The sequence below is a fragment of the Pseudophryne corroboree genome, chromosome 6 (assembly GCF_028390025.1).
Source record: "Pseudophryne corroboree isolate aPseCor3 chromosome 6, aPseCor3.hap2, whole genome shotgun sequence".
Lineage (NCBI taxonomy): Eukaryota > Metazoa > Chordata > Amphibia > Anura > Myobatrachidae > Pseudophryne > Pseudophryne corroboree.
The window spans coordinates 311,368,860-311,393,678 of record NC_086449.1 but is presented as its reverse complement, the minus strand read 5'-3'; positions in this window follow the sequence as shown (position 1 = coordinate 311,393,678).

Genomic DNA, 24,819 nt, shown 5'->3' with positions numbered 1-24,819 from the left:
GTAACGGCGAGGGGGAGTCGCCTCGAACTCCAGCCTGTATCCCTGTGATACTATTTGCAGAACCTAGGGATCCACCTGTGGGCAAGCCCACTGGTCCCTGAAGTTCCCGAGACGCGCCCCTACCGCACCTGTCTCCACCTGTGGAGCCCCAGCGTCATGCGGTGGACTCAGAGGAAGCGGGGGAAGATTTTTGATCCTGGGAACTGGCTGCTGGTGCAGCTTTTTCCTTCTTCCCTTGTCTCTGTGCAGAAAGGAAGCGCCTTTGACCCGCTTGCTTTTCTGAAGCCGAAAGGACTGTACCTGAAAATACGGTGCTTTCTTAGGCTGTGAGGAAACCTGAGGTAAAAAATTTTCTTCCCAGCTGTTGCTGTGGATACGAGGTCCCAGAGACCATCCCCAAACAATTCCTCACCCTTATAAGGCAGAATCTCCATGTGCCTTTTACAGGCAGCATCACCTGTCCACTGCCGGGTTTCTAATACCCTCCTGGCAGAATGGACATTGCATTAATTCTGGATGCCAGCCGGCAAATATCCCTCTGTGCATCCTTTATATATAAGACAACGTCTTTAATATGCTCTATGTTAGCAAAATATTATCCCTGTCTTAGTATTAATATTATCTGACAGGGTCTCAGACCACGCTGCAGCAGCAGTATTTATGCTGAAGCAATTGCAGGTCTCAGTATATAACCTGAGTGTGTATATACAGACTTCAGGATAGCCTCCTGCTTTTTATCAGCAGGCTTCTTCAAGGTGGCCGTATCCTAAGACGGCAGTGCCACCTTTTTTGACAAACGTGTGAGCGCCTTATCCACCCTAAGGGATATCTCCCAACGTGACCTATCCTCTGGCGGGAAAGGGTACGCCATCAGTAACTTTTTAGAAATTACCAGATTCTTATCGGGGGAATCCACGCTTCTTTACACACTTCATTCATTCATCTGATGGGGGAACAAAACACTGGCTGCTTTTTCTCCCCAAAAATAAAACCCCTTTTATGTGATACCTGGGTTCATGTCAGAAATGCGTAACACATTTTTCATTGCCGAGATCATGTAACGGATGTTCCTAGTGGATTGTGTATATGTCTCAACCTCGTTGACACTGGAGTCAGACTCCGTGTCGACATCTGTGTCTGCCATCTGAGGTAACGGGCGTTTTTGAGCCCCTGATGGCCTTTGAGACGCCTGGGTAGGCGCGGGCTGAGAAGCCGGCTATCCCACAGCTGTTACGTCATCCAGCCTTTTATGTAAGGAGTTGACATTGTCGGTTAATACCTTCCACCTATCCATCCACTCTGGTGTCGGCCCCACAGGGGGCGACATCCCATTTATCGGCCTCTGCTCCGCCTCCACGTAACCTTCCTCATCCAACATGTCGACACAGCCGTACCGACACGCCGCACACACACAGGGAATGCTCTGACTGAGGACAGGACCCCACAAAGTCCTTTGGGGAGACAGAGAGAGAGTATGCCAGCATACACCAGAGCGCTATATAATGCAGGGATTAACACTATAACTGAGTGATTTTTCCCCCAATAGCTGCTTGTATACATATATTGCGCCTAAATTTAGTGCCCCCCCTCTCTTTTTAACCCTTTGAGCCTGAAAACTACAGGGGAGAGCCTGGGGAGCTGTCTTCCAGCTGCACTGTGAAGAAAACATGGCGCCAGTGTGCTGAGGGAGAAGCCCTGCCCCTTTTTCGGCTGACTTTTCTCCCGCTTTTTTATGGATTCTGGCAGGGGTAAATTATCACATATATAGCCCTGGGACTATATATTGTGATGATTTGCCAGCCAAGGTGGCTTATATTGCCCTCAGGGCACCCCCCCCCCCCCCCCCCCCCCAGCGCCCTGCACCCATCAGTGACCGGAGTGTGAGGTGTACATGAGGAGCAATGGCGCACAGCTGCAGTGCTGTGCGCTACCTTGGTGAAGACCGAAGTCTTCTGCCGCCGATTTTCCGGACTCTTCATGCTTCTGGCTCTGTAAGGGGGGCGGTGGCGCGGCTCCGGGAACGAACACCAAGGTCGGGTCCTGCGGTCGATCCCTCTGGAGCTAATGGTGTCCAGTAGCCTAAGAAGCCCAAACTACCACCTGTTAGGTAGGTTCGCTTCTTCTCCCCTTAGTCCCTCGCTGCAGTGAGTCTGTTGTCAGCAGATCTCACTGTATAATAAAAAACCTAAATATACTTTCTTTCTAGGAGCTCAGGAGAGCCCCTAGTGTGCATCCAGCTCAGCCGGGCACAAGAATCTAACTGAGGTCTGGAGGAGGGTCTTAGTGGGAGGAGCCAGTGCACACCGGGTAGTCCTAAAGCTTTCTTTAGTTGTGCCCAGTCTCCTGCGGAGCCGCTAATCCCCATGGTCCTTACGGAGTCCCAGCATCCACTTAGGACGTCAGAGAAATAACATGTGCAGAGAGAGTTAGATTTGGGTGGGGTGTGTTCAAACTGAAATCTAAATTGCAGTGTAAAAATAAAGCAGCCAGTATTTACCCTGCACAGAAACAAAATAACCCACCCAAATGTAACTCTCTCTGCAAATGTTATATCTGCCACACATAGTTTTGCCCACCTGCTAACAAATTTGCTGCTGCAATCAACTCTGAATTACCCCGAGTACACAGTAGAATACATGTAATAGGTAAATACTTTGACACAGCATGGTCCTAGACCGGAGGTATATATCAGAATACTGTTACAATATATCTCGCAATAGGTACACTCAGTGCTTAAAGTGGTCCTTCAGAGGTGGTGGAACTCACCCCTCACCCCACGGCGCCCATGTAACAAAGGTACTGCGCGTGCTGCAAAAAATGGGTGTGGTCTCAAAGAAAGGGGTGTGGTCACAGAATAGTAATAATGCCCACAGTGGTAGCACCCTGTAATACACATAATGCCCACCGCAGCGCTTCTTATACAATGCCCACAGTAGTAGTGCTCCTTATGCAATGTCCACTGTACTGCTAGTGCCCACAGTGGTAGTGCCCCTTATATAGACCCCATAATAGTGGTGCCCCTTATGCAATGCCCGCAATAGTAGTGCCCCTTATGTCCCCAGGAGTGATGCTCTTATGAAGTGCCCTCTTTACAATGCCCTCATTAGAAGGGCCCCCAGTAGTAATGCCCCCAGTAGTAATGTTGCCTGTACTAATGCCCCCAGTCGTTTAGCCCCCTGTAGTTTAGCCCTAGTAGTTATGCCCCCAGTGGTAATGCCCCTGCAGTTATGACCCCAGTAGTTTACCTCCCCTTTAGTTTAGCTTCCCAGTAGTAATGCCCCCAGTTGTTTAGCCCCAGTAGTTTGCCTGCTTGTAGTTTAGCTGCCAGCAATAATGCCCCCCTGTAGTTTGCCCCCTTGTAGTTTAGCCCCTGTAGTTATGCCCCACTTGTAGTTTAGCCCCAGTAGTAATGCCCCCAGTAGTTTAGCCCCTGTAGTTATGCCCCCAGTAGTAATGCCCTTCTGTAGTTATGCCCCCAGTAGTAATGCCCTCCTGTAGTTATGCCCCCAGTAGTAATGCCCTCCTGTAGTTATGCCCCCAGTAGTAATGACCTCCTGTAGTTTGCCCCCAGTAGTTAGCCCTTGTAGTTTGCCCCCTTATAGTGTGCCCCCAGTAGCTTGCCCCCTTGTAGTTAGCCCCCAGTAATAATGTCCCCCAGTAGTAATGCCCTCCTGTAGTTTGCCCCCAGTAGTTAGCCGCTTTGTAGTTTGCCCCTTTGTAGCTTGCCCCCTTGTAGTTGGCCTCTCCAGTAATAATGTCCCCCAGTAGATGATCCCCCAGTAGTAATGCCCTCCTGTAGTTTGCCCCCCATAGTAATGCCCTCCTGTAGTTTGCCCCCAGTAGTTAGCCCCTTTGTAGTTTGCCCCCAGAAGCTTGCCCCCTTGTAGTTTGCCCCCAGTAGCTTGCCCCCTTGTAGTTAGCCCCCAGTAATATTGTCCCCCAGTAGATGCCCCCCAGTAGTAATGCCCTCCTGTAGTTTGCCCCCAGTAGTAATGCCCTCCTATAGTTTGCCCTCCTGTAGTTTGCCCCCAGTTGTTAGCCCCTTTGTAGTTTGCCCCCAGAAGCTTGCCCCTTGTAGCTTGCCCCCTTGTAGTTGGCCCCCAGTAATAATGTCCCCCCAGCAGTAATGCCCCCCATTAGTTTGCACCCAGTAGTTCCCCCCCCAGTAGTAATGCCCTCTGTAAATGCCCCCCGTAGATGTGCCGCTACACTAAGGAAGGAAACAGTCACAATACTTACCGAGCCCCGCTCCCAGACCGCTGCAGTCCTCTCTTGCCACCCGCTCCTCGGCACTATGGGAGAGACGTCATGATGTCTCTCCCACAGCGCACAGTGACAGCGCCGGAAGCCGGCGCTCAGTACTGAGCTGCCGCCGGGCGCCCTCTGGTAACGCAATCTCAGCGGGCGCCCGGTATCTCCCTCCAGCGCTGCACACAGCGGGTTAGGTGAGGCGGAACTGTGTTCCGTCTCCAAATGGAACTGATGGAACGCAGTTCCGCCCCGTTCCGGCTCACTTTAACCCCTGGGTACACTATTTCTTAACTAATGCTGTCTGTATAAAGACATGTAGAATACTCAAGTTTTTGTAAAGTCACAGCGCTGTATACAGGCGGCTTTACAAGGGAGACGTTGCCCTGCAGTCCCAGAGATAAACCGCAGCTATGCTTAGAAGATGGCGCCCAGCGTCTCAGTCAGGGAGTAAGGGAGAGTGTGAGGCAGCTCCAGGGCGGGTAAAATCTGCAGCAGATGGTGCCCTGTGCCAGGGGAGGGGCTACAGGTCAAGCGCTGGCCCCCTATGCTGGCCCTCACTGCTTGGTACTGCGGAGTCTTATTAAAATGAGCATTAGTACACCTGACCTGTACTCCTATGCCCTGGCGGTTTAGTGCGGTCCCTGCTCAGTGACAGTGACCATGCCAGCGTCGCAGTCCGTCGCCCTAGACCGCAACAGGACCACGATTTAATGGTGGGTCCCGCCTGGGAGACCCTCTTACCTCCTCCCCGTAGCTTCCACGTGAACCAGGAGAGCGTCTGCTACCGTGTGCCTAAAGCCGGAGCGTCTCCGCCATAAGTACCTGGGAACAGGCCGCAGGAGTATGCGACACCACTTAGGAGGTGATGGAGCCACATCACAGAATGTCACACTGACATATCAGTGCAGCGGCCCTCTAAGTCTTCTTAGAAAGCTTTTCAGGGCTGCCCAGTGCAGCCCCCCTGTTAAGTTATCTGCTGCTGCAGGCACCAACTAGAAACTGAGCTCCAGTGCCTGGAGGAGAGATTTATAGAGGAGGCCCCAATGCATTCTGGGACAGCCTAAAGCTTTAGCCTGTTGGTGCCTCTGGATCAAGATCCACTCTACACCCCAATGTTTCCCTGTGGAACACAATGTACCCTGGTGCAGAAATTTAACCTGCTGTGGAGGTGACTGCTGACTGCAGTTGCTTGTATGTATAAAGTTTCCTCCGTGCAGCAGCAAAGGAGGGAGAACGCGGTCGCGGTGGGACTTGCGGTGTGTGGATACCTCTGTGGATAGGTGATAGATGGTAGGTCCGGACTGGTGGAAGCATCTGGCAGTAGCTTGACTAGTTTCTGTTTTTAAAACAACAGTTTCCACAGAAGGTGTGTAGCATGGCCTCATCACGTCCCAGGTATAAATCTGTTATGTATGGTATATATGTTTAAATGTATTCTAGTATTTTTATTAAAATCCATATAATTTATGATCACCGTTCTCTTTGTGCTATATAGTATATAGTATTTGTTGCAGTGGGCTAGTATTGTAGCTTAGGGTCCCCAATAAGCAGTGTGTACTATTCCAAAATAGTGGCATCCTGCTAGCGCCTTACTGGTAAGTGTAGATACTCCGCCTTCCTTATTGTGCCATGCTGGACTTCTGATATTCGGCCTTACAAGTCCTGGATGGTGGTAATACGCATTAGCAGAAGGAAAAGAACAGACCGCTACCGCTGCCCCTACATGTCACTGCACTGGATGCACCAGCTAGTGCTTTGGAACTGCCTCTTAAAAAGCCAGACCAGCATACCACTGCGAAAAGGACTGCCAGGGAGGAAACAGCCACAGACAAGGAACTTGTAAATCTGAATGTCAGAAGTCCAGCATGGCATGCAATGGCAAAGGGCATGCTCTGACTAGGTTGTTGAAATATGCTTTTGGTTCCAGCACATTTAGCTGGACCTCTGACTTCTGTGAAATGTGAAAAGCAGTGAAGATTGATAGCTCTAGTATTCAGTCTCAAATCGCTGTCCCATGTGAGGCTGCCACACTTCAGATGCTAGAGGAGCAATTGGCACATCCTTGAAAACAATCTAAAAGGACGGACTGGTTTGTATCTGGTGAGAAAGTGAACAGATTTCTGCAAGCAAAGATAATTTCCTTACAGACACTTAAAAAGTTTGTCTTCTTCTATTAACCTTGGGGTATGGCTGGTGGAGACCAGGACTGGCACTGAACAATAAAGCTTTGTGAGCCTCCCCTCATACCCCACCCCCATGCTCAGGCACTTCAGTTTTTTTGGTGCCAGCAGGAGTTGGTCACACTGAACAGGGGCTGGATACTACAGCCCAAGCTTTTTTTATTAAGGTTTTTTTTTTTTTTTTTTTTTTTTTTTACTTTTGAGCAAAGTCTGACAGTCCAGAGGACACCAGTGCTGATGCTCCAACACCCCAACCGGGCCATGACACCACAACTTGGGTAGGTGATTTCGGCGGGACCCCTGGCAACACCTTCCACTAGCAGAGGCACATGGGTACCCAAGACTGCAACCAGATAACGCTGGGGGACAGGTAAGGTGGATATCTGCTTGCGAGACCCGCGTACAGCGCAGTCCATATACCAACGGTCGCGGGAGATGGCCACAGGTACTGATGTGCTCCCTGACCACTAAGTGTTCCTGCGGCCGCCCTAGATCACCAGGGTTACAATGTACACTGGCACTGGGGACTATTGATGGCCATGAGAACCGGTGGTGACATTCAGCATAGGGGAGGACAGTGTTTCCCCAGCGGCCCCTCCCCAGGGCGTCATTCTACCCTGGGCTGCTTCTCCCTCATCCACGTGTACATAGAGACGCTCGAGCAGCCATATCTGAGCTCTGCAGGTTTCCAGGAGCTGTGGGCAGAATCTCCCTGTATACCTGTACCACAGAGCAGGTTATACTCAGCGCTGCATCCTACCAGCCTCTTCCACAGAGCTGGATAGTTGAAATCAGTGCCCTTTGCAGTTACTTTGAATACTCTGCATTGTATGTGACTTATGCTAATGCTGCTGCATGTTTTCAGTTCTCTTCACTGTATGTTTATTGCTTTCCCTTTTCTCTCTCTCTCAATAACCATTGAAAATTGGTGTGTTTTAGGTTACATTTTCCTCACTTTACTGTATATTGTGTGTGCACATGGGGGGTAATTCAGACCTGATCGTAGCAGCAAATTTGTTACCAGTTGGGCAAAACCATGTGCACTGCAGGTGTGGCAGATATAACATTTGCAGAGAGATTTAAATTTGGTTGGGTTATTTTGTTTCTGTGCAGAGTAAATACTGCCTGCTTTATTTCTACACTGCAATTTAGATTTCAGTTTGAACACACCCCACCCAAATCTAACTCTCTCTGCACATGTTATATCAGCCCACCCTGCAGCGCACATGGTTTTGCCCAACTGCTAACAAATTTGCTGATACAATAAGGGCTGAATTACTCCAATGGTCACATACTGTTCCTGTTGCACACTGTACATTGCCATTTTCTGTGTGTACATTACTTACTGCTATGTCTAACAAAAGAAAGACCAAACAGATAGGGGCACTTACTCTGGTAGCATGTACCTGCAACACAGAGGTTTTACCTCAGGATTTGTCACAGGATGGTCAGTGCACAGCCTGTCTTGTGCCTCCCAGCACTTGTGCAGGAACTCCCATGGGCATCTTTCACTATGTTGCTGACAAAAATTGCTGACCATATTGCTACCCCACCTGTGGCTCCCCCTATGGGTATACCACAACCACTACAGCCTCCACTGGCTCCCCCTATGGAGTTCCAACAGTCATTACCGCCTGTTTATAAGGTAATTGCAGCCCCACCTGTCCCTCCTACTTGGTTGGATTCATTCTCTGCATCTAGACAGAGCTTGACTGCTTCCTCTGCTGCATTTCATAACATGGGGCCTAATTCAGATCTGATCGCTGGGTTGCGTTTTTTGCTGCCCTGTAATCGTATAGTCGCCGCCTACAGGGGGAGGGTAAAATCAATGTGCAAATGTGTGTTCCTATGTGTTGCAGAGCTGCACAAAAATCAGTTTGTGCAGTCTCTGCGCAGCCCAGGACTAACATCCATTGTGATCGAATCCTGCTGATCGTGACCGGAGCTGACGTCAGACACCCTCCCTGAAAAAAGCCTTCCTGCATTTTTCCGGACACTCCCAGTAAACTGTCAGTTGCCACCCACAAACGGCCTCTTCCTGTCAATCACTTTGAGAAAGCCCATGCAGATGGATCCTTCGCACCATCCCGTCGCTGACCGCCGATGCCTGTTGTAGGCGTCCGACGCACCTGCGCATTGCGGTGCATACGCCTTCGCAGTTCGGATCTGATCGCCCACTGTGCGAAAACGCAAAGCAGCAATGAGATCTGAATTAGGCCCATGGTGCAGGGTCAGGGTACCTTGACTACGCCCACTACAACTAAACATACTGTGCTTTCCTCACAGACGACTCCCCTCTCTGATTCAGAAGAATCATCAGTTACTGCTGATCATGCAGAGATTTCAGATGCAGAATCCCCCTCAGGGGATGAGGAGGCCCCACCTAAATTTTATGTGGCTGCATTAATTAGGGTGGTTAAATTCTCACTTCAGCTGGAAGATGCTGAACCAGTCGCTGCCACTAAAGATCCTCTGCACAAACGGCAGAAGGTAGTGCTAGCTGAGTTTCCACACTGACCACTTCTCTGATAGGTTCATGGAGCGGCAGTGTACACTAGTAGCGTCTGGATCCATTCAGCATTTGCGAACGTATTGATCGGTCCTGGAAGCGAGGCGAGTCTCCCTGTATCCCACTCTACTGAGTACGGGTAATACAGCACTAAGGCCCTCATTCCGAGTTGATCGCTCGCTAGCTGCTTTTAGCAGCAGTGCAAACGTTAAGCCGCCGCCCTCTGGGAGTGTATCTTAGCTTAGCAGAAGTGCGAACGAAAGGGTAGCAGTTTTGCTACTAAAAAATTTCATGCAGTTTCAGAGTGGCTCGATACTGATAAAGATGGAAGCCATATTTGTTCATAAGACTCCATTTATAATTGACATCTGACAAGCTGTTTCAAATTATTTTCAGCTTAGAGCTGACACAGGAAAAAGTACAGACACTGCACTTTGTTTGAACCCATATTGTGAAGTTATGACCTTTTATCTAAGATATATTTTACGGTAATTTCCTAGCAGAAATATAATGTCAGCAGCTAGACGTGAGCTTCAAAGGGTATTTGTCAGTTTGTGGTATAGCAGGTGTAAAAATATAACCAGACATATGTAGGTTTCGAGGTTAGCAAAAAACTCCCAGTTATTCCACTTAAGAGCACATATAAAAAATATAGACGTTGGCAAACATATTACGTATAACATAGAAGTTTTATTAGCCAATAGGATTAAGCTTCGTGTCAGGAATCGACAACACGATATGTTAATTTGTATCACTTTATAATGTACTGCTGGTAGGAAATAAAGCTCTCTCTGCTCTATTACTTTCCACTTTACACACGTGTGGCTAGTTATTACAAAGGTTATTTTGTTGACTGGTCACTGGCTGCAGCCGTGTATGAACCTGATGCTGACTGAATGCGTGCTTGAACTTGGTTAAGCAAGGGGTGCTCTTTCCTGGGGTTACCTTTATCAATATGGAGGTTCCGAATCTGAGATCCCACATCACCTGTTAAACAGCGGACGACTGGGCGGACGGTTCCTGGACTGAGACTCAAAACCCATGCATGGTACGTAGAGATATTTCTCTGTAGACTCTCATTCCGTTAACTGTTCAATCTGTTCCGCTGGGAGACAGGCATCGGGATCGTGCGCACAAAGTTCACTCAGTAAGCAGGTTGATTTTTTCATTTTCCTTCTATTCTCTTGCTTATATGTGCTTATATGTGTTATAAAGGTGTAAGAATAAATGAATGTGGGAGTAAATGGATTCTGAGTATTTAGAGTGTGTCTGCATATAACCAACTGATGGGTTGTTAAACTGGATGTTGCTGCAACCACGGTCTTGTTTGGTCTTATATTGAGAATTAGAACGTAGGTTAAGTTTGTGTTACTGCAGTCTATATGTGTAGGATATTGTAGAAAGACTTTAAAAAAATAAGTCAGAGTTATAAAACAGACATGTCCCCTTTGTAAGTGTGTAGTACTCTTAGTAAAGGCACACCACAATCAAAAAATTTATTTACATTATATTTGTAGTCCAGGAGAATCTCCCCTATTTTCTGAATCTTGGGAAGAAGGATTTGACATTTTTGCACCAATTTGTTGCCATTTCATTCCTACAGTTAGAGACATTGGAAGGAAGTGGTCAGATATACTTTCTGAATTGAAAGATTCAGAGCAGTATATTGCACACAATATAAGAGTCTAAGTTGTACTCACAGTAGAATATCATTGCATCTGACTTGCATACCTTGTTAGTACCATAAAGCACGTCCTGTCGCTTTAAAAATTATAGCGTACAGAGTTAAGAAAAAAAAATCAGGAACGGAAGTCATTTAAAACTTTTTTTTTCTCTCTCATCCGTGAGCTGTAACCACAGACTGGTACGAGCAATGAATGCAAGTTAAATGTCCTGTCAGGATTGTGTCTGCATAGCAATCATACATAAGTTAGGGAGGGACAGCAGTAGTGTACTCTGCAGAAGAAGGGGTTTGGGAAAATAGAGAAAACCCAGATGATGTGTTCATATTGATGGGATGTCATTTCATTCCAAAGGATAGTGACATAGGTAAAAATTGGTTACAAATCACCTCTGTTCCAGGCAATTTTCCTCACAGTTATATCTCTGAGGATCCGTTAGATCCAGGTTACTGATATTTCCCGGATTTTGAATACTTACTGGCCATAAGAATGGGAAATACAAATACTTATCCTTCGGATTAAGCACCTCGGAGTGCCATGGACATTATGAAGAATGTACATGGTGAGCAATGCTTGAAGGGTATGAGACGATTGTTTCAATGGGCAAAAGTGACTACTAATGGCACTCTAGACCCGGATAGGTTGAAACAAATTAGAGTAACCTATGGGAGATATGTGAAGGATAATAATCTGGAACAGAGTCTTGATTTGTGGATTAAAACAGGTAAATTACTTCAGTATAAGAAAAAGTTAGAAGAGTTAGGACAAACTCAAGAACAAATGGCTCTAATTAATATGGATGATTTTAAAGAAGCAGACATATCTGGACAGGGAACAATTAGACGTAAAGGTCCCAAGAAAACCAAAGGGTATCCTCACTGGGCATGTCCAAATTGTGGACATTGTAACCCACCAGATAACACAATATGTCTAGTTTGTCAGACACCCTGGTCTTACAAATGTAAACCCTGTAAAAGACAATGTTAGGAAATCTGTTAAATCTAAAAAGTTAATCAGTAAATGGTTGCCATTACTTAAAAATAACAAACCTACAAAATATACTTGAAGATGCGGATGCCCTAAACTTATACATTGGCATCTGCACCTCCAGCATATACTGAACCCGAGGGACCAGTCCCCTATGGATTGTATCCGGTATGTACACAAGATTCAATCACACCTGTTGTAGCAGCTGCGGATGGTAATGCAGCGCAGGCAGAGCGGCGCAGAACCACAACATGGTACAAGCCATAAACAAATTCAGAACTGTTAACATAACAACAGTTACAGAACTCCCTGATGTTAAACAACAATTTATGGAGTTCATTAGACATGTAAGAAAATTAAAAATAATTTAAACCTAGAAATAGAATCCAAAAAGGGTTATGAGTTTTCTGGATCCTGCTTAGTGATGGACAATTGGACTCAGGTGGCATGGAAATGCAAACATAAACCCAGCTGGTGGAGTAATCTATTCTTTACTCCTTTTTGCCTTCCCATGTGGGCTGGTCTGGTCCGTCATTAGGTAAAACTGGGGTCCAAAAGTCTCAGTTTCAGGCTGCTTTTGTCTCTGAAACTGCATGCTTATCGAATTGTGTAAAGAGATTATTCATAAATTGTAATCAGTGTTTGCACTTTTCTGTCATTTTGTGCCACAGAATAGCAAAATATATAGTCTGTAAATTACATTGGTAAATATGTATTAAATCAGTGGCTACAAATGACTTGTAGACTTCAATGGAAGTGTGTAATATAATGTATTATGTAAGTTCTAATGGTTTATCATTAAACTCCAGCTAACCCCTGTTCGGAGTTGGGAGAGTGCTGGCTCACTCTCAGTGTTTTATTTGTGTGTGTAAAATAGTATTCTCTTAATATAAAGTTTTTGATAAGTATAATGAAATGTGTTGTGGCCAAATGAATATTGCCCCAGCCAATAGCAAAGGGCTGTCATAAAACTAAAAATATAACATGTATTTGTATTAAAAAGATCTCCACAGTAAAATTAATATCTCTGTGTCTAAAACAGTAACAGTTCATAGGTAGATAATTAGAAACATGTTACAGATGTAAGAAAATATTTTCTTTAATGTACAGCTCGTTACTGTTCCAGTTACAGTGTGTAATGAAATGTCAGAAAATCAGGAAGTGTTTGGGTAACTATTACAAGGGGTGGGGCCAAGTGATGAGGTAAACTAGGTATGAGAAGTAGGCAGAACTGTAGTCATAGTCCATACCCCTAAGATAGAAGTCTGCCCTCATGATACAATTACATTTACATGGTATAAAATCAAAATTGTAACTGTAAACTGTAACAATGCATAAATGATACCTCTGAAAAATGTTAGTTGAACATACATTAACATTGCATCACTGTTGATGCTTGGCATATAACAGTAAAGGAGGGAGGTTTATTTTAAAAATATCTCTATGACGCACCTTACAACAGCTAAAGTCATTTCTAGAATTAATCACCTGTTGTACAAAATACATTCCAAGGGCATCACAGAAAACTAAGTTTTATATGATGCCATCAAAAGAACAACAAGTGTAAGGTATTTTTAAATAGAACCCAAATGTCAACCCTTATTGCTATTTATATATAAAAAAGAAATGTAGGGTACATAGAAATAAGTTATAATATGCACAAAACAAAGTACACTGCATTTCTGCTTATAGTAAGCATATCACTACAAAAAGGAGGAAAATTATTTCAGAAGTTAAACCTCCTCAAACATGTAAACAACTCGTATCCTTTTAGGACTAATCACTTATTGCAAAGAGTGGATTGTAGGCGCATCACAAAAACTACAAGTGTTATATGATGCCCTAAAGGGACAAAATGCACAAGGTGCATTACTCATGACACAAGAACAGCTAAATGCTTTTTGTCAGTTAAAAACAGACATAATATCAGCACCAGCATTAGGACTTCCTGATTATGCAAGGCCTTTCAATTTGTTTTGTTGTGAAATTTCAGGCCATGCGCAAGGAATATTAACGCAGGTACATTGTGACAAACAGCGACCCCTAGCGTATTACTCAGTACAGTTAGACCCAGTCATACGGGCAGCACCAACATGTGTCAAGTCAGTAGCAGCAGCAGCGTTACTGTTAGACAAGGCTGCTGATATTGTTCTGGGTCATCCCTTAACTGTACAGGTGCCTCACTCAGTGACTAAAATTCTGAACCAAGTGCAGACTAAACATTTATCTGCTGCTAGACTAACCAAATATGAAGTAGCATTGCTTACACCATCCAATGTCGCTATCAAACGTTGTACTTCTTTGAACCCAGCTACATTATTGCCGCTGGTTTCAAAAGAGGGGAATGGTGCGAGTGATGATGAAATGACAGGCACAGAAAACCAATCACATTTTTCAATTTCTACACACGATCAAGAACATGATTGTATAGAGTTAATGAATCTTGAAACCGCAAGTACACCAGAAATACAGGAACATCCTCTACTAAATGCAGATTTACATTTATTTGTGGATGGCTCCAGGTACTATGTGGATGGGGAACCGCATACAGGTTTTGCAGTTACCACAGAAACAGACATCTTAATACAGGAACTCTTGCCATCAGGTAGTTCAGCTCAGGAGGCAGAACTTAGGGCACTGATAGCAGCCTGTATTTATGCTGAAGGTCAAACAGTTAATGTTTATACAGACTCAAGGTACTGCTTTGGTATTGCCCATGACTGCAGTTATCTGGAAGAGCAGAGATTTTATAGGCTCTTCAGGAAAACCAATAAAACATGCAGACTGTATTAGGGCATTATTTGCTGCCTTTCAATTGCCAAAAAAATTAGCAGTTATAAAGGTCAAAGCGCACACTAAAAAGGATACTGCAGAGGTCAGAGGAAACGCTCTAGCTGATCAGGCTGCAAAAGCTGCAGCAGTCCAGCCTCTGCCAAACACTCAGGTGATGTTAACTGTCACACCAGAGTCATTAGACTTACAGTTATTGTGCAAATTACAAGCACAAGCCTTAGGCAAGGAGAAAAAGATTGTGAAAAATTAGGTGGGCGAATACACGGTGACAGTTGGATGGTGGGAAACCGTCACTTTACCCAGTCTTAGCACAAATATTGCATAAAAAACTCACCAATCAAGAGATGCAATGGTGAGGATTCTGAACCAGCATTGGGTAGCACCAGGTTTCACACAAGCAGCACAGGCTTATGTTGCAGGGTGTGTAACTTGTGCTTTACATAACCCAGGAAAGGTTGTAAAGGTACCAGCAAAAATTACCCCACAAACTTGCTACCCCTTTCAGAAATTACAAATAGACTTTATCCAGTTACCTAAATGTTCTGGGTATGAAAATGTACTTGTGTGCAAAGATCTATTTTCAAATTGGCTCAAGGCTTGGCCTTGCAGGGCAGCAAACGCTAGAACAGTTAAAAAGAAGTTAATGCAAAAAGTAATATGTAAATATGGAGTACCTTAAGTTATTGAAAGCAACAGAGGTACCCATTTCACAGTAGAAGTATTAGGCAAAATTTTGTCATATCTGGGTGTTACTCAGGCCTTTTACACTCCCTATAGGTAGAGTAGTAGACATGTAAAAAAACGTATCTATTACCTTAAAACTAAAGCTATAAAAATAAGTTACAGAAACAGGCAAAACATGACTAGAAGGTTTACCCATTGCTTTGTTCTCACAAATACTTCAAGTGAAAAGCATGGGTTAATACCATATGAAATCTTATTTTGGTATTGTTGCTAGGACAGTATGTTATTTTCCACAGCAACTGCAACATGAACATGGTGACTTAACTTATTATGTAATGCATATACAACAGCAATTAACCAAATTGCATGGCAAAGTTTTTGATTCTATTCCCAGATTCCAACTGTTCCCAAGACTCACATGAACTAAAGCAAGGTGATTGGGTGGTCACTAAGAAAGAGAAAGTCTCTTGAACCCAAATTCAAAGGACCGTTTTAAGTTCTGTTGACTACCGCCACTTCAGTCACGTTGAGTGAAAGAAACTCGTAAATAAACGCATCTCATTGCAAGAAAGTGACAAAGGAAGTATTATCCAATCACGATACATAATCAAAATATATAGATACAATTTAATAGGCCCCAGGCCATATAAGGGTCTGGGGGATGTATAATGTGTAACTTAGTTCTTCTTGTTAGCATGGTTATTCTTATATAAACAGTAATGATTTAATCTTACTTATATGAGGAGTCAAGTGATAGTGCAATAATCAGTAACTATGCAAAAAATAACAGAACAAAAGGGAATACACATAGGATGTCAACAATTACCCAGGTAAAGACAAATAGGCATAAAAGATGCTAGTCATTGAATGTAAAACAGGACCAATATAAACAGTTGTCACCAATTGTTTACTGTATCTGCAGGCTATTGTGTCACGTTACAAACTGTATATGTAGTTAAATGTTGCACTTATTTAACTAATGATACTAACCCAGAAGATATTATTGATGAATAGATGAATGAAGTAATACAGTTGAAAAATCAGTTCGCTACTAATCATAATTATACCAGTGTATTTCCAGATTCTTTCTTTTCTTGGTTTTATAAACACTATACAACCAATTGCTTTTCAGGAATATTATCTATTGTTGCTAAGGGACTTGTTTTGCTATTAATTGCATATTTTAAGGCTTATTATGTGGATACTGACACTAAAATGTTTTTCTACCTAAGGCATTGCTGAAACTGCTAAACTGCAACCAATTTATATGAAACTTATTGGAGGAGCTATAATATACAATTCCACATTCTTCTACTGTGAAACCTGCCATACCAGATACACAGAAGCTTCCAGCTGTCCCTACTGTTATGATGACGTAATCTAATGAACTTTGCTGTCACAATATTGAGTCAAAAAGACTTTCGAGGACTATTGAGCAAGGACCATGAACATTATAATGATTCCATCCTCAAAAGACTCCTCTGCTTTATGAACTTTCTCTTGTGGTTAGGGATAAGAGAATAGGGAACATTGGTTCTGCCCGAATATAGGGATGTTGAATGGATTAGCCCATGTCTTGAGTGCCCTTATGGTACACTAGACGTGAAAGTAGGTGTCCCTATAGAATCAATGACCAGGTAAAGGAAGGGTAGATTAGAGGTAAAAATTAGAAACAAAGAAGGGAAGTTGATAAAGATGGAAGCCATATTTGTTCATAAGACTCCATTTATAATTGACATCTGACAAGCTGTTTCAAATTGTTTTCAGCTTAGAGCTGACACAGGAAAAAGTACAGACACTGCACTTTGTTTGAACCCATATTGTGAAGTTATGACCTTTATCTAAGATATATTTTACGGTAATTTCCTAGCAGAAATATAATGTCAGCAGCTAGACATGTGAGCTTCAAAGGGTATTTGTCAGTTTGCGGTATAGCAGGTGTAAAAATCTAACCAGACATATGTAGGTTTCAAGGTTAGCAAAAAAAACCCAGTTATTCCACTTAAGAGCACATATAAAAAATATAGACGTTGGCAAACATATTACGTATAACATAGAAGTTTTATTAGCCAATAGGATTAAGCTTCGTGTCAGGAATCGACGACACAATATGTTAATTTGTATTACTTTATAATGTACTGCTGGTAGGAAATAAAGCTCTCTCTGCTCTATTACTTTCCACTTTACACACGTGTGGCTAGTTATTACAAAGGTTATTTTGTTGACTGGTCACTGGCTGCAGCCGTGTATGAACCTGATGCTGACTGACTGAATGCGTGCTTGAACTTGGTTAAGCAAGGGGTGCCCTTTCCTGGGGTTACCTTTATCAATACTTACTCCTACCTTGCGATGACTGCAGAATGTTTAGTTCCTGGTTTGATGTCACAAACACGCCCTGAGTTCGGCCAGCCACTCCCCCGTTTCCCCAGCCACTCCTGCGTTTTTATCAGGCACGCCTGCGTTTTTCAACATACTCCCTGAAAACGCTGAGTTGCCGCCCAGAAACACCCACTTCCTGTCAATCACACTACGAACACTCGAGTGACTAAAAAGCGTAGCTCGAGCTTGTGTAAAACTGCATAGTTTTGTGTGAAAGTACTTCGCACGTGCGTGCTGCGTACCATACGCATGCGCAGAACAGCCGATTTTTAGCCTGATCGCTACGATGTGAAAAACGGCAGCGAGTGATCAACTCGGAATGAGGGCCTAAGTCTCTATCTACCCTTTTATGTACGAATAGTTAGATAAGTGCCTATTGCATACGAGTCTGTATACATTTACTGTTGTTTCTTTCGCAATTGCGTCTGAATACGTTAGATCTGTTTAAACATGATGCAGTAATATGTTCTCCTACATACTTAAATTATAGTTGAGGATATGCTCATATTGCTTATTATACTAATGTATAACATGTGACTGCTAGTGTGATTGCTGACTTTACTATATTTCTGTCAGTTTGTTTATTCCAATCCTCTGCTGGTGCATGGGTAGGGTCGGATTTGTATGTCACTTTAAGAAGTTTAAAGTGATTACAGTCACAAAGTCTAAGAGCGGAAAAAGTGAGGAAGGTACACTCACAGCAACACCAATACTCATATCATGTTTGTCTTGCAAAGCTGTGTTTTCCTCTTAGGATCTGGTTCAGTATGGTTTGTGTGCACATTGTTTTAGCTTTCACCAGGGGTTATTGAAAAATACAAGGAAGATTCAGGTGCAGATGGATCCACCCTGGGCTATGTATGCACAGACTTTATCCAGTATAGCTGAACAGATAATTCCTCCAACTCCTGTACCAGGGATAGGTTACACTATTAACCCCTACATGCAGCTCCCCATCTATGCTGTATCACTTCCAGCAGCAGCCTCTCAAAAGAGACAATCTGATAAGACTGTGGTAAGTAAATCTTCATCTTCACAGGCTACACATGATTCAGATGAGGATTCATCAGAAGATGAAAGCTCAATAAATTGTACTTCGACATATGAAGAGGAGGAGGAAGGTCTCAGCTCAGTGGATATAGCTGAGTTAATTAAGGCAATGAAAGCCATTCCATCCTTAGAGGATTCAGCAGAGCCTGTGTTAAAAACCAAGGCACTGGTGTTTAAACGTCCCAGAACAGTTAAGACTGAGTTTCCAGGGTCAGATCAGCTGACGGAAATTATGGAAGAGGCTTGGGCTACGTCCAATAAGAAATTCAGAATTCCTTAGAAATGGAATTCCAATTCTCCTCTTCCAGCTGGGGATTGTTTAAAAAGGGAGTTGGCTCCTAAAGTAGATACGCATGTAATTCGATTAGTGCGATAATCTACATTACCTTTGCCTTCAACATCATTAAATGATGTCACGGATAGGAAAGTGGATGGGTTTCTAAAAATCATTTTTTCCCTGTCTGGGGCAGTCATAAGGATAGCCATGGCTTCAGCTTGGATGGCAAAGACAGTGGTTGCCTGGGCTGACGCATTGGAGGGGGATTTTTCAATAGCTTCTAGAGAGCAGAAATCCCACATAGCACATATAAATCGGGCTGCAATGTTCTTGGAAGAAGCAGCATTGGATATGGGTACTATTGCCTCCAGGGCATCAGCTTCAACAATAGCTACTCGCAGAGCAGTTTTGCTACGTACGTGGAAAGTGGATTCAGAATCTAAGAAGGTTTTGGAATCTTTGCCCTTTTCTGGAGATATTCTTTTTAGTAAAGAATTGACAGATATTCTGGAGTCAGAAGCAGACTCCAAGAAGGTCAAGTTTCCTTCCGTATACAATTTCAAAACTAAAGTTCCGGCCTTTCGGTCTCAAGGAAAAGCTAAAGGAAAAAGTGATGGCAAGCAGCCCCAATACAACAAGTCTGGTAAGACTAAAAAGCATTGGGCTACTGGAGGACCAGTTGGGAAAACAGATAAGCCATCAGCCTGATGGTGCAGGCCTCCACCTGGGGGACCCCAGGGTGGGGGGCCGACGACTTCAGTTTGCACAGATCTGGCAGCAGTCTACAACAGATGCCTGGGTGCAGCAAGCGGTATCTCTAGGTTATGATTTTTCCTTCAAGAAGCACCCTCCTCGAAGGTTTTTTGTACCAGCCCGTCTCGGGTAGAGACGAAGGCCAGGGCTTTGTTAGAGGCAGCTCAGAAATTGCTTCACTCAGGAGTAGTCATTCCAGTTCCTCCTGCACAGGGTTTTTACTCCAACCTGTTTTTAGTTCATAAGCCGAATGGGTCATTTCGGCCCATTCTCAATCTCAAAGTACTGAACAAATACATTTGGGTACCTCAGTTTCACATGGAGACGTTACGTTCCATCATTTTGGCCATGGAGCCAGGGGATTATATGGCATCCCTGGATATACAGGATGCTTACCTACATGTTCCTATAACACTGTCCCATTAGTGCTATCTCAGGTTCGCTATCCTCCAACGGCATTTTCAATTCCAGGCCCTACCTTTTGGGTTAGCCACAGCTCCCAGAGTATTTACCAAGATTATGGTGGTAATGGCATCTTATCTCCGCCAGCAGGGTATAAGAATATTTCCATACCTCGACGATCTTTTAATCCTGGCACAGACGCAGGAATTGCTCTTATGTCATCTGCAACAGACAATAACGTGTCTGCAGAACCACGGGTGGCTCATAAGTTGGGCAAAATCATCTCTGGTTCCGTCACAACGGATGACTCACTTGGGGGCTGTACTGGATTCAAGTCTTCAGAGAGTAATTTTACCTCTGAACAAGATATCCAAGGTTCAGTCAAGGATTCAGGACTTACACAGTCAAAAGGTATCCATTCACGCAGTTTGATGGTGTTAACGTTCCATATGGTGGAGTATGCACAATTTCACTCGAGGCCTCTGCAGGGTCTGATTCTTGCCAAATGGTATGGGTTGCATCAGACGATAAAAACACAGACTATGGTTCTTACGATAGAAGTAAGAAGGTCATTAGCCTGGTGGCTACTGACATCCCATCTGGACAAGGGGAGACCCTTTTGGATATCAGATTGGGAAATTCTGACGACAGATGCCAGTCTCCAGAGCAGTGGAGCAGTGTCAGGAGCAGTGTCAGGAAGGAGCCCTGGAGCAGTGTCAAGAAGGTTGTGTTTTCAGGGGAAATGGACCAAGGAAGAAAGTTGCATGCCAATAAATATATTGGAACTTCGGGCCATATACATGGCACTGATTCAGGCAAAGAACATTCTTCTGGGAAAACCAGTCCAGATCTGCTTCGACAATGCGACGGCAGTAGCGTACCTCAACCATCAGGGAGGAACTTGCATCCGAAAGCGATGGAGGTAAGTCACATACTAAAGTGGGCAGAACTTCATCATCCAGCTTTGTCCGCAGTGTTCATTCCGGGAGTCCTAAACTGGGAAGCGGACTTTCTCAGTTGACACGCCATTCAGGCAAGCGAATGGGCTGTACACCCAGAGGTCTTCCAGACTCTCGTAGACAAGTAGGGGTTGCCAGACATAGATCTCATGTTGTCCCGGCTGAACAACAAAGTGCTCGCATACGGGTCAAGAACAAAGGATCCCAGAGCGATCTTTGTGGATGCCCTGTCGGTGAGATGGGATTTTCATCTGGCTTATGCGTTTCCTCCAATCACCCTATTACCCAGGGTGGTGAGAAAGATAAAGCAAGGAAAAGGTGACATGATGCTAATAGCTCCGGCTTGGCCCAGAAGGCATTGGTACACAGATCTGCAGAGGATGTCGATGGATGTTCCACTTCGGCTCCCTCAACGTCCAGATCTACTGATGCAGGGTCCTTGTTAACACAGACATCTGGATCGACTGTCTTTGATGGCGTGGCTCTTGAAACCTCTATCCTCAAGTCAAGAGGATTCTCACAACAGGTAATTCAAACTATGCTCAGAACAGGGAAACCTTCCTCAGCTCGCATTTATCACCGAATATGGCAAACCTATGTTCATTGGTGCAGTGAACGGAAAATGGACCCTAAGTCTTTCAGAATTTCCAGGGTCTTAGCATTCCTTCAGGCAGGAATGGATAAAGGTTTGAAGGTGGCTACTTTGAGAGTGCAAGTGTCGGCATTGACTGTATGGTTCCAAAGGAAAATTGCCAATTTACAGGATGTGCGTACTTTTTTCCAGGTAATGCTGCGCATTCAACCTCTTTTTGTTCCTCCTACAGTGCCTTGGGACTTAAGTCTAATCTTGAAAGCCCTTCAAGTTGCCCCGTTTGAACCACTTAATAAAGTGTATCTTAAATAGTTGACAGCTAAAGTTCTCTTTCTACTGGATATGGCGTCAGCTAAAAGAGTATCAGATTTAGAGGCATTATCATGTCATTCCTCATTTCTGATTTTTTATCCAGATAAAGCAGTTCTCAGAACTAGATCTGGGTATCTTCCGAAGGTGGTGTCTAAATTCCACCTTAATGAAGAAATTGTAGTCCCGGCTTTCCAGGAACCGGGCCTTTCTGCGGGAGATGCATCGCTGGATGTAGTACGTGAATTAAGGATCGACGTGGATCGTACTAGTGCCATCAAAAAGACAGATTCTCAATTCATTCTTTACGGATTTCACAAGAGAGGATGGCCATCTGATAAGCAGACACTGGCAAGATGGTTTCAAATGACGATTTCAGAAGCATATTCTCAGGCTGATCTCCCTGTTTTGGCTAATGTCTCTGCTCACTCTACTCGTAAGGTAGGTTCATCATGGGCAGCACAACGTGGTGCTTCAGCAGAACAGATATGTAAGGCAGCCACATGGTCTTCCATTAACACATTCATTAGACATTATGCCTTGGATAGCATTGCCTCTAATGACGCTGAATTTGGGTGAAGGATTCTCCTGTCCAATCAGGAGCATCCCCACCACTAAATTGCTTTGGGACATCCCATTGTTATCCTGTGGATAACCTGTGTACCCTGCCGGAGAAATATACGTTATGGTAAGAATTTACCGGTGATAACGGTATTTCTCCTAAATCCACAGGGATTCCGCCCTGACGCACCCGATTTGAGGATCCTTTTGCTCACTAACCTCTTCCTTCTTGTACGGAAGGGTGTGCATGTGTGTTCTTATCTCCTGATTAGGGCTATCTATGATGCTCCTGCCTGCCTTGAGCTTTGGAATACAACTGATTTGCCTGAGCAAGGAAGCGGGGATATATGGATGGGCCTGTTGCATGCTGGGAGGCCGGAAAAGCTTTGACCGATTGGTGCAAATCCGCTGTTGCTTCATCATATCCCATTGTTATCCGGTGGACTTAGGAGAAATACTGTTATCAATGGCAAGTTCTTACCATAACGTATATTTTACAGGCGGGCCTAGCACTGGGTCTTCGTCTGGCTTCTCTGAAGGTACAGTGCTCTGTTTTGTCCCTCTGGTTCCAGAAGAGACTGGCTTTCTTGCCGGATATGCGTACCTTCCTCCAAGCGGTACACTGAATACAGCCTCCATTTATTCCTCCAGTTGCTCCGTGGGATCTGTCCTTGGTTCTTCGGGCTTTACAATGAACCCCCTTTGAACCTTTGGAAACAGTAGACCTTAAGTTGCTCACCGCTAAAACTCTTTTTGCTGGCTATAGCTTCAGCCCGAAGGGTCTCTGACTTGTGAACTTTCTGCTGTTGCTTCACCTTTTTGATATTCCACCAGGATGGGGCGATCCTTCGGACCAAACCTGGATACTTACCTAAAGTAGTGTATAAATTCCATATTAATGGGGGAGCCTCGTTGGATGTGGTCCGTGCTCTCAGGATCTACGTGGACTGTACTCGTTTCATTAGGAAAACGGATGCCTTATTCATACTTTATGGATTCTGCAAGCGGGGCTGGCCTGCCAATCAGCAAACGTTGGCTCCACATTACCATCTCACAGGCTTACTCGCAGTCTCTGCTCACTCAGTGGGTCCTTCATAGGCAGCATGCCGTGGAGTTTCTGCTGAACAATTATGCAAGGCTGCTACTTGGGTCTTCTGCCCACACGTTTCTTAGGTTCTATGCCTTTGATATGTTTGCCTCTCAGGATGCAACCTTTGGCCGCAATATCCTCCTTTCAGCTTCAAAGCATTCCCTTCCTATTACAACTGCTTTGGGACATCCCAAGGTTAACCCTGTGGAGACCATGGACCCTGAAGAAGAAACGTTATGGTAAAACTTACCTTCGTTAACACTTTTTCTTCGAGGCCCATGGCATCCACAGGCCACCCACCCTGACGCACCTAGCTTCAATGGGTTGCCTTTACGGTCACCAGTTCCCTCTCCTCTATGTGGGTGTGATTTCTTGAGTGTACCTTTCTTCCTTCTCTCCAGCTCCTGCTTTGGACTTGTTAACTAAAACTGAAGTGCCTGAGCATGGTGGCAGGTTATGAGGGGAGAGGAGCCCAGTGCATCCTGGGAGGCTCACAGAGCTTCATTGTTCGGTGTCAGTCCTGGTCTTCCCCCGGCCATACCCCAAGGTTAGCCCTGTGGATCCCATGGACCTCTAAGAAAAAGAGTTAATAAAGGTAAGTTTTACAATAACTCTTTTCTAGTTGTGAGTGTGTGCTCTGTCGGTGGGTGTTGATCAGTGGTACCAGGAAAATAAATATGTTATGGTAAGAACTTACCGTTGATAACGTGATTTCTCTTATATCCACAGGATAACATTGGGATATGCCAGAGCGACAGCGGAAATGGCACCAAACGGTCACGAGCTTTCTGGCCTCCCAGGATGCATCGGGGCATCACCATATATTCCCGCCCACTGACTCAGTCAAATCAGTTCTTTCCACAGCAATTAGGCAGGAGCATCAGGTAGAAACCTATTCAGGTGATAAGAACACACATGCACACCATTCCATGCAAGAGGGAAGAGGTTTAGTGATTGTAAAGATCCTCAAATCAGGTGCGTCAGGGTGGGACCCCTGTGGACATAAGAGAAATCACGTTATCAACGGTAAGTTCTTACCATAACGTATATTTCTCTGGCTGGGTCCACAGGATAACATTGGGATTCCCAAAGCCAGTTTTAGTGGTGGGGACGCTCCTGATTAGACAGGAGAACCTTTCGCCTGAATTCTGCGTCATGAGAGGCAAAAGTATCCAAGGCATAATGTCTGATGAATGTGTTAATGGAAGACCATGTGGCTGCCTTACAAATCTGTTCTGCTGAAGCACCCTGTTGTGCTGCCCATGAAGGACCTACCTTACGTGTAGAGTGAGCAGAGACATTAGCCGGAGTAGGGAGATCTGCACGAGAATAAGGTTCTGAAATTACCATTCGGAGCAATC